The following is a 17,642-nucleotide window of genomic DNA, read 5'->3' on the forward strand; positions in this document are numbered from 1 at the left end:
CCAGCCCGCTCAGAGATGTGTATAAGAGACAGCCCCCCCATCTCACATATTTCTGGTCAGCGGTTCACCTCTTGGAATTCGCCGTGCGCTTGTCAATTCCTTAGATAGAGTTTACTCGCTCAGAGCCACGATCGATCTCGATATAGTCTTCACTCTGCTCGCCATTGCCGAGGGGTTGTGTATCGAAGTTTGAACAACACGTATAATACGTCGTACTAGATTGCCATTCCACAAACGTCATATCGCCGACAATAGGCGTTCCCGATATGTATCGGAGTAATTTTCGGTCGGCCGACCAGAGTTCGGGTTCGTGCAGCACCAAAGCATGTTTCATCTTTCTCTATAGATTCCGTGTATATGCCCATCTCGTCCGCTTAACGCTCACACAGCGAGTCATTTACCGTCGCGCCACTAATGACAATTTCGTATCCAATATGCTATTTCGGATATACGACGAGATGCGCCCGCGGTCAGGTCGCACACGTCACAGTCAGGTCAATCCCAAGTATCATCAGCACGTCGTTGCACCGGTCGCCGCAACGCGCATGTCGCACTATCTGCGAATATTGTGCGACCAAGCGCAACTTGATCGGCAAACGGGTAAACATTAGGAACGTTTCCGCATGTTGGATGCAGAGAGGTTCATTGACGCGTTACGCCGAGTTGAATGCTCTCTCTCGCCCGTCAGAAACGCGTTGCAAAATGCGATATAAGATCCAATTGCATTCTGATGCAAATGTTGCACGGTTTATATATCGCCATTCACGACAATCGAAATAGTATCAGAATATTACACATTTCTATTTATATATTTTATTCCATTCGATTCGCACAACTCTATTCAATCTTTTTCTTCTTGTTTGCAACATATTTTTTCAGGTAATGTTAAATTATACATGCAAATAATAATAATAAAACTGAATCGTATCCGGATAGAACCCATCTGCGAATCATTAAAGATCGTAGCGACACTGCGGCACTGTTTAATCTAGAAACTCTATCCGCTATTGTCCGCGGCAAGAGGGCCAATCGGAAAATCAAATTTAAGACGATTACATTGTCCGCCTATTATGTACGCCTGATTGGGTCAGCCGATTCGCGCGAAGTAGCGGTAATTTGATAAATTTGCGCGCTCTTCAATAGAGGTTCGCCGATTAGGCAGTTTGATAATTGAGAAATGCATTTCTTTTCGCAATTTAATAAGTTTAACGCACCTCCCTCGTTAAGGTGATATATAAAATATACTTTCCTACCGTGGAGAGGAGCGAAAATAAAACGCAAAAGTCGTCGTTGTGAATGACGCGCCTAGATTAGCTTTTAACAACGCGCCTTAATTGGAGTTTACCAACAACACCGCCGTCTCCTTCCATCGCGCAGTGTTTGAAGCGCGATTTGCATTAATGGACACGTTAACATGAACTTTATCAAACACAGTAATATAGTTGACAAACTGGTATTATACCTTACGCGCGGACCGCAACAGGCGATTAGGTTTGCAAATTACACTCGGCTGAGCGCAATCGATTGCATGCTGCCGATTACCGAAAACGTAATTAAATTACACAATGGCTATGATTTATAACCCAGACGACCGCCCTTCCTGCAATTCAATCGGTCGGGCTCATCCTTCGGTTACGTTCGTAACTCTATTGTACATACCTATATAGCGCAGCTGCGTAATGAGCAATGCAAATAATGCGCACGTTATTGTTTTACCGCCCGAAAGAGCATTAAATATTTCCGTTTCGACTGGCAAAGGAAATATTTCATTTCTATATATATTTGCAAATCTCAATAAAATGGTTCTCCGTTTCCATTACGCTATTCGCGATCGCAATTATAACCGCCGTATAATCATTTCAAGACGCCAACGTCAGCGCGCGTACACTTATACATATTCCTTTGACGTGCAGATTTAGACACGTGTATGATATAAAGGCAAAAATATACATACGACGGCGGTATTTCGAAGCCGCGGCGGGACGCCGCATTCCAAATTTAAACAGTTGCTGCATCACCTTGGTCGTCAGATCCTCGCAGGTCGACAACCTCACTCAAGATCGCTCGTGTGAGATAATGTATCCAGTTAATTAATTAATTCGGCAGTAAAATCAGATGGTGTTCTCAAAATAACGGAAAGTATATATATATAAATAAACAGTCAATTATAACTGTTTATAAACTATATGTTGAAAATTCGTAGCTTAGACATATGCGAGATCAACTTTAAATATATTCTCATGAAGGATATGGTATAGAAGAGGAGTACCCTATAGAAAACGGTACGCCGAACTAGGACAATGTTCTGCGGCAAACTAATCGATATATATGCACTCACGGGATATGTTCGATACGTTATAATTAATTCAAGAATGCCGTCTGAGTTGGATATTCGCATCACGGGCTTCTAAAAATAACAGCAGCTACCAACCCTACCAAGGCGTTTCCCTCGGCGTTTCCACAACTGCTGTTGTTCGCCGGCTTTGCGGCGTATGAAGCGTTATAGGTACTAAAATAGAAAGCTTCACGATCTTTCGTGGAAAAGTTTTCAAAAATGCAAAGAAGCCGCGAGGCTATAGGTACACAACAACGGTATGCACAACCGAGACAACGACGCCAGGCTACCATTCCTTAAAACGCGTCCCTTAATTGGGTCAACGAACTCAAGCGAGCGACAAATATAGACGAACGCCTGCAGTGTTATACCAACAACGCATTACGGCAAATCGCGGCAATCGAGTTAGCCCAGGACAGGCAGGTTAGTCGATGCACGCCAGGTATGCGTGCTGCCATCGTGTTTCTCCCGCGGCCTCTCTTTTCCGCAACCTGTCCCCCCCCTCTTCCCTTCCTTCACCCTGGTCGTTCCTTATACCATCGTATTCTTTTTTCCCCCCTCGCTTTTGCTTGACCGAACGGAGCAAGCGTTTGCCCCGGGAACTCGTTTACTTCCCGATCGAGAGGCGATCGACCGAGCGCACGGCGAGATGGTTACCTCCGAAGGGCCGACCAAACGGACCCGACCTGACGTGATAGAATCTCGATATTTCATCGTGCGCGCCTTCGGATTACGTGTCCCTGCCGCTCCTCACGCGAACCGGCCTTTTTGCGTATACCTTTAGACGAGTTTGCGCGTCTGACGATTGGAAAATTATATGCCGCGTGACGTGTGGATATTGCGAAGAGTACAGTTTCTCTTATTGGCCGGGGCAGCTTCGCTCGCGAAGTGCAGGCAACAAGGGCGAAGAAAGAGAGACCCCTCGTTTGATTTATCACTCCGAACACTCTTCGAGAGGACTCGAGATCGTATCTCGTTTAAGAGTGATGAAACGAAGGTATACAAACGATATGATTGACAACTCAGTTTAATTGGCATCAATGCCAAGCAATCTCTTTTCATCTCGCTGCATTTTAATTTTCATTTCATATATAGAAACGTTGTAAAAACTCTTGCATTCCGTGTAATTAAATAAATCAAACAAATAAATGATAAATGAGAAATGAAATGCATCAATTTATGTTTCATTTTGCTAAATGTAATGCATTTCGAACAAGATACTATATAGTGATGAGTTTAAAACACGTCAAATAATAACGAAAATTCTCTCTCTCTCTCTCTCTTTCTCTCTTTCTCTTATTGTTTCAAGAATATTACTCGAAAAAAATGTTTAAAAATTTTATTTCAACAGTTTTGAATAATGTTAAAAATACAATTTTCAATATTTTGAAAATGTTTTTATTTTTTAGTATTTTACGTTGTTACTTTTATGTCTTTTATTTTATATACAGATATAGACAATCATAGCTATAAATAATAAATTATTTTTACAAATTTTAAATATCTCAGATAATTAAATATTCTTATAACAAGTCTTTTCTAAACGTTCAAGATTTTCAAGAGTTTCCAGTTTCGAACTTGAAATAATTTTCTTATACGAATATATTGTTTGTGAAAAAACTTTCAAAAGAAGAGCTTTCAAATATCCAGCAGTAACAAATATTATCTAAGATAATTTATATTCAACGCATTCATATAAATACAGAACAAATAAATATATTATTGTCAAAGATTCAGATCTATTCGTGCAAGAATTATTAGACACATGTTAATTCAAGTTCATATTCTTCATATTATTTAAAAAAAACTCTTCCATTTATCTTTCTAGAATGCATAGTTCTCATTTTATTTATATTCGATGACTACATTTTCAAAAATAGAGTTGGTAACATTTCAGAAACACATTTGCTTATCTATATGTTACACTTCTAATGAATAAAAGTAAAGTTTACAAAAAAATAAAAAAAAAGGAAATGAGATGTGTCATCGCGATTCTCACAGTCGTGAATGAAAGCGTCATAGAATACGGCTTACGGGAAACGCGCAACGGGCAAACGCGATTTGCTCCGCGATGAATTCATGCGTATATCGGTGCCAACTTAAGATAATACCGTGGGTGCGGTAAAGGAGTTCATCGCCTACGCTCCTCGGGCCGATGAACGTATATAGGCGGCGGCGCGCGGCGGATCGGAGAGTCGCTGGTATCGCGACATTATACGAATATCGACGGCAGGCTGCCAGGCAGCGCTATTGGCGGGTTAAACTCGTCGTTTTAACGCGGCATGAATCGGAGTGCGCTCAATTATCGTGCGCGAATCCGGAAGCGGATAAACGCGCGACGCGACGATAACTCGCGGCGGGGATTTGACGATCGGACGATCCGGATAAGCGAAGCGCGCGTTACACGTAAGCGCGGACGTAGGCACGATAGCGAGCCAATTAGCTCGGCGTATGACGCGCTAATCACGACTGGTACGACATAATGACACGCGCCGATATCGCATTTGTAATAGACGATTAGTTCTTTGTTCGAGTCTACTTATTAATCGGAAGATTCCGAATGACGCATGTTAGTAAAAAAAAAAAACAACAACATGCCTCTATACTATGACAAATCTGCATCACATTATTTTTTATGATTCTGAAGAAAAAAGTCATATGTACAGCTTTATACAGAACATCTCAAATATATTGTCAATTCTTTTAATTATGCAGGATTGTACGACAAATTTTAAGTTAATTTGTCCCTACTCTCTAAATTTTCTGGAGTGAATCTCACTCCAAAAGATTGAAAATACTGCCACTCTGCCACTTGAGTGGCAGAATTTTCACTCTTTTGGAGTGAGATTCACTCCAGAAAATTTAGAGAATAGGGACAAATTAACTTAAAATTTGTCGTACAATCCTGCATAATTAAAAGAATCGACAATATATTTGAGATGTTCTGTATAAAGCTGTATATATGACTTTTTTTCTTCAGAATTTTCAGAATAAAAAATAATGTGATGCAGATTTGTCATAGTATAGAGGCATGTTGTTTTTTTTTTATTTTTACTAACAGCATGCGTCATTCGGAATCTTCCGATTAATAAGTAGGCTCGAACAAAGAGCTAATCGTCTATTACAAATGCGATATCGGCGCGTGTCCATTATGCCGTACCAGCCGTGATTAGCGCGTCATACGCCGAGCTAATTGGCTCGCTCCAAAAGAGTGAAACATCACTCCAAAAAATTTAGAGAGTAGCAGAAACTATCGAAAATCATTAACTGTAACGAGGTCTTCAAAATATTAAATATGCAGATAATTAAGTCCCGATTAAATTACTATTGCTGTACAGAATAAAAATTAACTTAAAAATCAAATTTATAATTTATTTACATTACCAACTTTTAAAATCTTTTTAGAATACAATTATACATTTCTCTATTTTTCAAAATGTTATAAAAATCGACTTAAATTAGTTATTGTATTTCATCAATGCCTCATAAAAATTAATTTGGTTTGGAAACAAGATTTGTGTCGCTTCCAAAATAACCCTTTCAAAATAAGCAACTATTGATTTTAGATAATAATGATTAAAATATTTCTCTGAGCTAGTTTAATCAATCGATTTTTAGAAAATAAAAAACTATTCTTCAATATAAAATCAAACCTTTTCGGTCGTATATGCAAATTATATTCTGTTCAATTAATGTCGCAGATTTGTATAATTATATATAATACAATTTGCCTATTTTAACAGCTCCATTCGAAAGGGGTAAGATTTCATTTGAAAATATTACTAACATATGAATTTCTGACTAAATATATGCCATTGGTCTTGCATAAGGTGCAATCGTGTAATCATTGTATCAGGCCGCATCATTACCCGTAGCGCGGATGCAACATTCTAATTGAACATGAGAAAGGCACGATGAATCGTTAATACTGTCAATAGTATACGCGTGCCGTACTCGGACTGAAGTTAAGGATCACGTTGCGCGCAGGTCGTCGGGATCAGATGTACGTCGAGATTCGTTCGCATCATTTGATTAGTAGCTAACGTATGCCTGGGCGAGGCATCTGGGCTGGAGGATAGATCGATGCGGATAATGTGGATTACGATCCTTACACCGTACCTTGTTACCGCCGCTAAAATCCCGCGGGGTCGCGAACCCAATTCGGAGCGCCTCGCAAAGTCCCTAAAGACCATCTCGCGCGCGCGCGCGCGCGCGGAAAATACTCCGAATTTGCATGTAGCGAAGCGCGTCGCCCGGAAAATCCGGTAACGAAAGCCATTCAAACTTTTCGCATCACGCGGGAAGCGCGTCCCCCCGCGTCGAGGGCGACCGTGAAAAGGGGTAATCTTGAGGGTAGGATAGGCAAACTCGGGTAATTCGTATCAAAACCCGAAAAAGAACGAATCTGCCTCTCTCTCTCTCTCTCTCTCTCTCTCTCTTGCTTCCGGCACTACGTTCCGCCGGTTTCTCCTCCTCCTCGTCTCTCTAACTCAATGCGAATTATCCGGGCGTTGCATCCGAACTCCGGCAAGAAGTGCGCAATGTTAGCACGAACTTGCCGCGAGATAAATGTCACGAAAACGCCTCGCCAGCCAGAATCGGCGTTTCCGGAATTTCCACGGCACCGCGCGCGGCACGCCCGCGAGGTCGACGGCACGCGAGATGCGGCGTCGAAGTCTCTCGCGCACGGGAACAATTTTCGTTAACGATCGGCGATGTGGCGAAGTTCGATAAACGAATGTCCTGCCTCGAGTTCGATGATAATGTCCGAGACAAGTTCCGTAAGGCGGGAAATAAATATCTTTGCCAGATAGTAACAAGTGAGCATCAAAATTCAATTCTTGAATATCGAGTTATATTGAGCAAAATGAAACGACTGACATCAGCTCGTTTACGATGCAGCGCAACGCTGGTATGAATGTTACATCACAATATCGAGTCGGCATGACGCAACTATTCTAAATAGGCTGACATTGCTTGCAAGATTTCCGCCTGTGTATCATTTCTAATCCATATTCAAAGGCCTTTGCTAAGTGACGAGCAAAAACGAGGCAAAAATTAATGACCGAGTTTCTAACAATCGAATTAACCGTGTTATATAAACGATCGTTTTTAATTGGCACAAATTCCCAGGGTTGTTCCACGAGAATAATGCATTGATTTAATTCTATTTTATAGTATCACTAAAACGTAAGAGACACGTATGACTTAAACGAAATGAGGAAACAGGAAAACAAGCTGCGGGCTGAATCCGCGTTTTGCCTAGCTAAAAACAGTGCCTTAGAGTCTCTCCCATGCTATGTGTTAGCGCGGACGTTCCCTGTCCAACTTTTTTCAACCTATTCGCCTTACCCTGCTCTTTCTCTCTCTATGTCTCTCTCTAAAAAGTACTCTACAAACGCGGAATTTTTACTAGGATCCCCGCGGTGTAGATCCTGACGAGGGTTCGTACGACGTCGCATTAAAGGCGAGCGGCGTTTAAAGGCGACCACGTCAGCGCGAAAAAGATGCATCCAGACGCGGCCAGAAGAGCAGTGGAACATAATATGTCGCCAACAAACCGTTAGTTCCATCACGAGAAAGCATAAAACCACCACGCCTCCAGATGCATCGACATCTAATTACAGTGAATGCGCCGCGTCACGTATACGTGGCGTACGATCTATTATTATTGCACGCGAATGTATTTTCCTTCCGCTACTTCAGTCTAATTTTACAGTATCAGTATCGCGTTTTCGTTCATCTATACATCAAAGTAATTTATAAACCGTCAATGGAGAATAATTCATACACGTTTCTATTTCAATTATTTTGATGTCTTCAATTTGTTATCATTTGCTCTGATCGTAATTTGTTCGCAGGAAGCGTTGCGACAAATGTACAATGTAGAAATAAATTGCAATTCCGTCCGTCGTTCAAAGTTTCCCTCGCGCCTAAAAATATCCCGCAAAATGAGATCGAGTACGAAATATTATACGCGCGAAATATATGTATACCGCGGAAATTCATTTCCATTCGCGTTCACGTCGTCATTTTGCCGGGAATATCTGAGGAGGTGAGAGATATATATAGAGAGAAAGAGCGCGTGTCTTTCCCGTGCACGACCGAATATTTAATTACGCAAGTCACGGCTAATTAAATTCATCGTGATGAAGACGGACTATTCGCGGCGGCGGCGGCGGCTGCGACGACGGTCGCGGCTTAATACCACGAACTAGTTGTGGAATTACGGTCCCATTATTGCGGCGCATTCGTCTTCCTCCCGTTCCGATGACGTGGAGGTCGACGTTATCCAAGAATCTGCAGCCAGCGGCTTAATGATGCGGACTCGCGACTATACAGCGCCCGCCGTTGCCCCTCCGCCGCCCCGCCGCGTGCGCGTTGGGTTCATCGGAATTATGACGCGTCAACAAACGCGAGTCGGCGACGTCCGTTCGCTCGGCAATGGATTTTCAAACTCTCTTATTGAACGTACTTCCAGATTGGGATCTCGACCGCGAACTCGATTCTTGGAAGTAATAATAAATAAACGCGGCATAAATTGCGCACCAACAAATAAAAACTCCTAGTTATCGCTTCTGTGCTGCAAGATAAAAAAAAAAGAGGTATGATTTATCTGTAAGCAGTACGTACAGGTGACACACGTGTCTCCGTGGAGCAAGAGAGACAGACAGACAGAGAGAGAAAGAGAGAAAAAGATTGCCTCTTCACAGAAACAGATAGCGCAATCGCTTGTTTGATATTTTAATTGATATTAAATACCGATGTTTATTCGTTTGATACGAAACAAGCGTTTAAATGAGATAAGAGAATTAGAAATTTAGATGGTCTTGCGCGCAGGTGTGGATGGTGTGCGCACAGTGAAAAAACGCCGATCGCGTCATATTTATTGGCAATTAAACGGATTAATCGACAGTTATTTATTTCCTGTAGCCGACATCTGGCGTCGTCGGTCTGATAATAATCGTATCTGCAATCACGCGCGCAACTCGCTACGTCAGTCGTCACGTGTTTTGAAAAGTGCGGCGGTTTGTTTACGATCAAACGTCGCGGTCATTATTTATGCGCGCGCCTTATCGTCCCGCACGACGGAACGACGCGGCGTTTAAACGTCCGGCAGTAAACAAAACTGGGAATGCATCGTCCTCCGGAGAACTGTTACCGGCTACTATACTATTTTCGGAGTGTTTGTTGACAAACGGTCGTGAGGACTCACCGTTAGGAAAATTTTGTAGAATTCGGAAGACTCGCTCCGCATACCGAGAAGAGGTCCCGCGGAAACCCGGGTCTCTTCTTTCTTCTTCCCTCGAGGGTCAAAAATTTACAGTCTGCCTGGAGCCTTTCTTTCTGTCCGCTCTCGCCCTTCTCTCACCGCACTGTCATTTACCGCGCCGTCTATCCCTCTCGCCCCTCTCGTCGTCGTCGTTTATCACCTCGCGACGCAACCGAGGGGCCTCCGGTGATGAAGACGCGCGGAACTCTCAGCGCCCGCTCAGCATTCGCTCTCCTGTTTCACTCTCCGTTTCACCGCGCGCGGTGGTCACACACCAGAGATCGATCGCGGGAAATCGCAGATCCTCCCCTCCCTCCCTCTCTCACTCTCTCTCTCTCTCTGCCCATGTGAGATTAGCGCGATGTAATGAAATCGCCGGGACGGAAGCCACGTTGGTGGACGCGAGTCGCGGCTGCGAGCGTGCTCCCTTGGGGCGGTCTTCGGGCTTGGAGGTTAGGTTGAAGCATCTGGCGCGTCCTTTCTCTCGGGGCTTCTCGTTCCCTGGTCAAACGTAAGGTCGGACGGCACTGGCGCGCGTTCCCGACGACGATGGGGACGACGTGAGACGGCGTGCCACGAGACGCCGATGCCACGCACGACGGCGAGGAAATGCCGACGTCACACGGCGGAGTAAGTCCGCGGAGCCCTCAGCACGGGAGGACCGGCGAAAAACTGCGCGAAAATCCAGCCATGCTGACTGCGCGACCGGCGTCAGACTGCCGCGAGAACGGAGCGGGGATTCAGTTGAGTGGCATCGCCCGGTTAGAGGGGTCGTCCGCCCCTCTCGCGCTCGCTCGCTCGCTCTCTCTGTCTCACCGCGCGGCCATCTCCCCGCTACTTCAGACTAGTCGGCCGCCGGCCCTTTCCCCACCGCTCCATCAACCGGTTACCCCTCTCCTGCTGTTCCCTTCGGCCGTGCTCGCTTCCACTCGGCTGTCCGCTCGGCTTCCACCACCACTCCCACCACCCGAGACTTCTTCCGTGACTCCAACCCCCCCCCCCTTCACTACCCCTAGCATCTCTCTCCGCGGTCGCGGTAGTGAAAGAGTACCGACGCGAGACAGAGAGATCCGGTTGTCGTGACGGTTGCGCAAGCGGGACGAACGAAAGAGCGGAGGTGCCCGATGGAGAGACGAGGACGAGAGCAGGTGACGGAGCTTGGCGAGACGGAGACTGCGGCCCGTGTATTACGATGGAGAGAATCAGAGAACTACGATGCGCGCGGTTGACCAGACGAAGATGGCGCAGGTGAGCGAAGCGTAAGTGAGAGAAAGAGAGAGAAAGAGAGTGAGTCGGGTGCTCCGACCGCTCGAGAGCGAGAGAAACGTCGTCGTGAAAAGGATAACGAATGCACCCAGCGCGGCGCGACAAAGATGTACATGTGCGAGAGTACTACGTGTGAGACGCGCTGGTCGAACGGAGAAGAAGTCTAGCTCCTTTCGTTGTCACGATGAAGACTTGCCACGCGATGGCTGTCGGTCGGAGAGAGAGAGAGAGAGAGAGACCGCGCGAGCGTGTAAGCGGAATGCGCACGCATGCGCCGCACGCGAAACTCGGCACGCGGTCGCGCCCAAACGCATCGCCTCGCGATCCTCATACTTATTGATGTACATACTACGCTCTTCTCCACACTCGCGGCGAGAGCCGATTGCGGCTGTCGCAAATGCCGAGGGGGAGTCGTAGGCGCGCTCGGACGGGACCACGGGACGACGGGATCGCCTCCTCGTGCACTCGCGCATTATGTCACGTAGAACCGCGTAGGTGAGTTTATCGCGTAACGCGACTCGAGCTCGTTGCTCCGGGCCCGAGCTTATATGCGTGCGTAAGCGCGTGGGTGTGTGTGTGCGCGCGCGCGCGCGCATTTGTACACGCACGTGACATGCTACTTATCCGCGCGGCTTTTCACAACGGTTTAATTAGCGTAAAGCGGAATTAGTTCTGTCAACCACGGCACATTTTTATTGTTAGCACAGCGACACTCAAAACGCATACCTATAGATTTCTGTCAGATCTTTTCAAGTTGTCTGTAAAATTATAAATTTATAGAATTATAAATTGAAAAGAAATTCTTTCTTCGCAGTGTTTTATGCTTATTCGCATTGGATCATTAGAAATTTAAAATCAATAGTGATCTGACTAGTTCAGCTTCAGCTAACGATTGCAAGTTCAATTGATTCAGCGGTATAAATATATATATATATTTATTTATACCGCTGAATCAATTGATCAATTGAGGATGTGCGATCTTTAATTTTTATTACTCTTTATTGAAATAAATGTAATATATATATATATATATATATATATATATATATATCAATAGTGATCTGACTAGTTCATCTTCAGCTAACGATTGCAAGTTCAATTGATTCAGCGGTATAAATATATATATATATATATATATAGCATGTATTTCAATAAAGAGAAATAAAAATTAAAGATTTATAAAGCTAAATTTTAGTACAGTAGGTATATCTATCGAATCCCGATAATACTTCCTTTTCATAGTGTAAAGTATTATAGGAAGAACAGTTTGCACGATTTTCTCTCGATATTTTGACGAACTGTCTTGTTAAATCATTTAAAATTTATCGAATAATTTATATATTTTTGTGTTCTCAAAATTTAACTTAAAAACACGGAAATATACATAAATAATTCGATGAATTTTAATTTTATATATATAAATTTTGATACTAAATATTTGATAATTATCTTTAATATAAATTCGTGGAAGCGCAAAGCGTTGATTTAACTTTCTCAATGTTTTCGAAATCTGATGAAAATTTCCTTATCAGCGATATAATCATCTCGCAAATTCAATAGCATATTAGTTCTGACACGATATATCTACCTTACATTTTAAACGAGTTTTAATCATGCATTATTCCAGCTGACCGAACCGTTTCGTATAGGAAGTGTGAGATAACTCTACGCCCATTATTCTCACGCGTCGATATACACCCTCTGTAGCTCGAGAGATATAATCGCATTCGCTCTTTATTTTTGTGTACATATATATATATATATATATATATATATATAAATGTATGTATATATGGTTCATCAGAAGATAAAGTTTGCCAGAGCGAAATTTTTCTAAAAAATCAGTCTACGCGCATGTATTTCTCGAAACGTTGTATGAGTTCTATATACACGTATCAATGGACGTTCTCAGCGGAGAAAATGGATGAACAGCAGTCGAATATGATTGGCCTAGATTCCAAAATCCAGCCAATTCGAGCGCCTATTCAATTGATTTTCAGCCGTGTGGCGCTCCTGTGGAATGCCATCCGATTTGAATTTTTCTTTTAATGCGCGGGGATGACACAGAAATTCGCGAATATTCCCTGAGTATTTTTAAGGCGAATCACCGATATATACAATTTCGAGCATTGGAAAAATGCCGATTTGTGTTACTAGCCGACGTAATTTCGTATGTCACGCGCTTATCCGTTCGACTTTGCGTTATCTCGTGCAACACGAGGCAATTTAAAGTTTACGAAGACGATTGTCGCATCTTTCGCGTCGATATTATGCCGATATTTCGCCTTGCGAAAGCGTGCTTTCCACCGTGCCCCTCGGAGTACGGTGCTTCTTTTGGTATTCAAGCCGATAGTTGCAATATCGTCTTTCTCTTTCTCTCTCTCTCTCTCTCTCTCGCCCTCGTATTTTTCCGAATTCTTCAACGGTGCAATTCCGTGTATTACGTGGCTACGTGCGGAGCTACGTTACGAAATGAGCTTACAAAAATGCTGAGCCGCGTGGTTAACTAATGAATTCTGACGTTGGTTATACTAGCCTCGGCTCAGGCTCGGCTGCATTTCGAGGTCTTATCGTCGGTCGGAGATCAGCTCGCCTGGCAGATGTTCGCTAAAACCTCGACCTCTCGTGCATCCGATACGTCTCCCGCGCGACTCTCTCATTCTCTTAGATCGCAGAAACGCGCCGGCATAAGATGCTAAGTGCGGAGCGTTTTACACCGACGCCGGCGACGCGAGAACTCCGTCGTCGCCCCTTCTCCCCGCCTCCCCGCGTTCTTTCTCGCGCGAACACGAGTTGCCAGATCTCAAATTGTGCTCCCGGGATTCGGATTATGTTCTTGAATTTCGGAGTATCACGTTCGAGGATGCCTGGCGCGAATCGTCGGTAAGAGATCATAGTAATACTTGAATTCATACGAATGGAAAATGCTGGGAGAAAAAGAAAGAGAGGATTCGTACAGTCCTGGATATTACAGTTCATCCTTCCTACGCGATTCTTCAACGTGTAAATAGCTAAAGTATATCTATGTATTTTTAGTATCTTTATATTAAATATAAAAAGAAAACATTTGTCTCACACTTACGAAAAAAGGTACAAACTCATATTTTTGCAGCTAAAATATGCTTTTGGCTAAATATGCCGGCTAAAATATGCTGTCTTATGTCGACAACTATGTGTAATCTACGTGTAGTTACATAATTACTAAAGAGTTTAATTACAATTATAGGATACTGAATTTTAACTTTTTCTCTAACAAACCGCCGCAATACGCCAATCTACAGTCAATTAATTTCAAAATCATCTTTCCCTGTTTTAGAATATATATATATATATATATATATATATATATATATGTATATATACCTATATATATCCTTGATTTTCTCTTCAGCCTCCAAGCTCTTTTATTATGCGAGCTAACGCTCGGTGTGAGATGGAATCCCATGCCGGCAGTTTCGTGAAAGTTAACAAGTTTTCAGCCGATTAGACTTTTAATCGTTATTACCTACTTTGCTGAGTGCTACGTTTATCGTCACGGCCAATTAAAATCACGATGCAGACATCGTTTTTCCCAATTGCTCTCTTCGTTGCCGTTTCTTCGAATCCCGCTTGCTGAAAGAAAAGGCAAGGTTTCAATCGTTTTATGTAAGTTAGTCCATTACCTGATGGCGCACGCCAAAACTCCCCTACATAGACAGCATTCGGTGAGAATATTATTTTCCTATCCTTCATAAGCTCGTATTGTTTCGAAACTTGAGTGAGAATATTTAACAATATTGCTTTTGGTTTGTAGTCAATAAAGTCGAACATACTTCTAAGAAGTAACATACTTGTAAAAAGTAATAGAAGTATGGTTAATTTTTATTACCGAAAGTAATATATTATATATTAAAGTAATATAAAGTAACTAATTGTAAGATTAAAAGAACTAAGACGTACTTAACTTTTTAAAGTATTTTTTACCAATTACTATAGAAACTTTTTAACAATCTTGAATGAGTAAAGTAGTAGAGAAAGATTATAAAAGATATTTGTATACGGAAAGAACGATCTTGCTGAAGGATCTAAAAAATTAACTATAGATATATAAATCTGAAAATAATTTGAACCTGAAAAATAATTATGTACAACGCTCAAACTAGTTGCTAGAATGTCAAAACTTATTGTAGCATTGCTTATCATGTTTGAACGTTCCAATAATCAATTATTTTGAAAAAAATTATTGTCCAAAAAAATTATTTTCATATCTGTATCTATTTTGCTAAATTTTTAGTATTTTTGCAAAACCGTTCTTTCTCCGTACTTATCGCATTTTTACAGTACGTTTAAATTGTTAATGTTACGATGCCACTGAATACTGTTTACGTTTAATAGTTACTCGAGGAAAATTGTTTGCTGAATGCACGCAAGTATGTATTACATTTTTTTCCCCCTGGAGTTTGCGAAAGGAAATGAAATTCCTCTTTATTCGCTCTTCAGATACACAATCATGTTTCTCCGGGCGCGACAGTGGAAGAGAAAACTTACCGCGTATATTCCTTTCTGATTTATGCATAAAAATTCAAGTAACGAAGCAAAGAATTTATTAGGAATTATATATAAATTATATACAAAGTTTTTGAATTCGCTTCGTAACATACTTTAGTAATTTATTATATTTATTATTTATTATATCCAAAAAGTTTTTTTTTTTTTTTACATTGAAAAAGCAGAGCTCGTTCGTTGATCAAACTGAATTAGACGTAATAATAGAATAAATTTGGAATAAACATTTCAAGTTATTACAACGGACGACAATGAAAAGATCCCTAGAGTCTTTTGATGTTAAAAATTCGTGTTGATATCGTACCGCGAGCGAGTTTACGCGGGAAAGTTATCGCCGCCGGTGTATAAGAGTCCGACAAAGAACTTCCCAAGTTCATTCGTCATTTCATACGTTCTTTTTTTCTGGTTATATGCGCGCGACGTGACACTGTACTTGGCAATCGGTAAAAAGTGGAAATGACACGTAGAGGCCAGGATGAAATTCTACCTCCGATAGACTCCGACGTTACGCGCCAAGACCGGTCCGCGATCGAGTCGTGTACATAGTCCATACCGGTGTCTGACGGCTTTGTCAGTAGACAACTCCCTTGCCCTTCTGTTTGTCTTGTCTCTTTTGAGCTTGGCATTCCATGGCGCCTGGCACTCTCTGAGCAGCTATCGGAAAGCGAAAGGCGCGCGCAAGGCACGGTACGTACCGCAGTGCCGTGCTTCATCGCAGATGAGTTCTCATCTTTTCCGTTTGCCGAGCTTCTCCTCGCGCAAGCGATTCAATTTTCCCTACTTCAAGTCGCGGATGTTCTCCAATAAAATTGTAACTCTTGTAAAAAAAAATGTATAATTTTAATAGAAAAGAATATCAGAGATATCATGTCACATGATTAGATAATGTTAACATTATGCTTTTATCGTATTGTCCGTTTTTTTTTTAAAGAGTGATTTTTATATTTGAATGTTTTCTGATTATTAAGTGTACATATTGTTAACGTCTCTGTTAAGGTGATCCCTTCCTATCTCAACTCGTTAATCAATACGTTTCACACCTGTTGTGGATATCGCAAATATGTGATCAAACAGGTACAGTAAGCTTTGACGCATCGAAGGACACTATAGGTGCTAATTAAATGCGCCCTTTAACGTGATGCAAGGTCCGTGAAGCGTCTCATACTGGATGAACACTTCGTAATATCGATCGATAGTTACGCGCTAGAATAAATGGGGGAGGGATACAAATGCGATGCTCCGCTGGAATATCAAATGTACTGCAGATGCGTCACGTTTCATACACTATTGCGTAATACAGCTCTTCTGCTTATATTAGTTGAATATTGGTGCAGAGTCTGAGTACATTCCTTGGCATCTAAAACAAATGTTATACACTTGTGCAATCGTTAGTGCTATAAAAGGCAACGTTAATATAAGTAATTCAATTAAGCTGTTACTAGTCTCTGGATGCTAATTATATCTCACGCTATACATCATAATACAAGAAGACTAAGATCAGTGTCACTGATCAACTTAATGCTTCTTCACGTTAAGGTAGTTCAAAGACCAAGTTGTTTGCTTGGAACGCCGAATCCTACATTCCACTAAATTTATCGGTGATTCGTTCGCCGAGAAACGGCTCGTTTTCATCGTCAGCGCCATTAATAATCGTTTGCCGGATCTTTCGTTGCGGGAGGAAGAGTGGTACGCACCGGTCTAACATACGACGTTAGTTCTTCAATTTACGACTAGCGGGTTATGCTATCCCGCACCGACTGAAACGTATTGTAGTCATTAAGCGCCGATCGATTAAGCACCGTCGCATGCGGATGTTTGTATATCCTGCACGTAGATGCATGCTCGTGTCTGATTTATCAACGGACTCGCGGCGCCCTCGTCTGAAAATTAACTGCCGGGTTGCAGCAGGATGAAAGTGGGGTACGGTAATGTATAGATATATACATATGCATATACATATACATATATATATATATATATATATATATATACCTATGTATATAAATACATACATATATGTATTTGTATACAACTACATTGTATTCAATGCAAAATAGAACAGTTTTTACACGATAATGTTACATTGATTTATTGTTAAATAAAATACGTTATAAAAAAACTAATAATGTAAATTTTTTGACTAAAAATTTGGTTATTTAATTTCACAAATTAATTTATATTATATATTTCATGTAATTACAGCATAATTATGCAGAGAACAAG

The 17,642-nt window shown here is 42.0% G+C and overlaps 1 protein-coding gene and 1 long non-coding RNA gene across 2 annotated transcripts in view; both read right to left on the reverse strand.

Moving 5' to 3' along the window:
* LOC105454360 (bifunctional heparan sulfate N-deacetylase/N-sulfotransferase) overlaps nucleotides 1–10,323 on the reverse strand; it is a 107,309-nt gene extending 96,986 nt beyond the window's left edge. The window contains exon 1 of the mRNA XM_011696925.1: nucleotides 9,552–10,323. The gene's annotated coding sequence lies outside the window, so the exon portion shown is untranslated. The remainder of the gene's footprint in view (nucleotides 1–9,551) is intronic.
* A 5,159-nt stretch (nucleotides 10,324–15,482) lies between these two features.
* LOC105454361 overlaps nucleotides 15,483–17,642 on the reverse strand; it is a 2,437-nt gene continuing 277 nt past the window's right edge. The window contains exons 2-4 of the long non-coding RNA XR_974990.1: nucleotides 16,859–17,299; nucleotides 16,460–16,776; nucleotides 15,483–16,236 (exon numbers count right to left, since the gene is read on the reverse strand). This is a non-coding gene — a long non-coding RNA (uncharacterized LOC105454361). The remainder of the gene's footprint in view (nucleotides 16,237–16,459; nucleotides 16,777–16,858; nucleotides 17,300–17,642) is intronic.

The sequence above is a fragment of the Wasmannia auropunctata genome, unplaced genomic scaffold, assembly GCF_000956235.1.
Source record: "Wasmannia auropunctata unplaced genomic scaffold, wasmannia.A_1.0 LD335986.1, whole genome shotgun sequence".
NCBI lineage: Eukaryota > Metazoa > Arthropoda > Insecta > Hymenoptera > Formicidae > Wasmannia > Wasmannia auropunctata.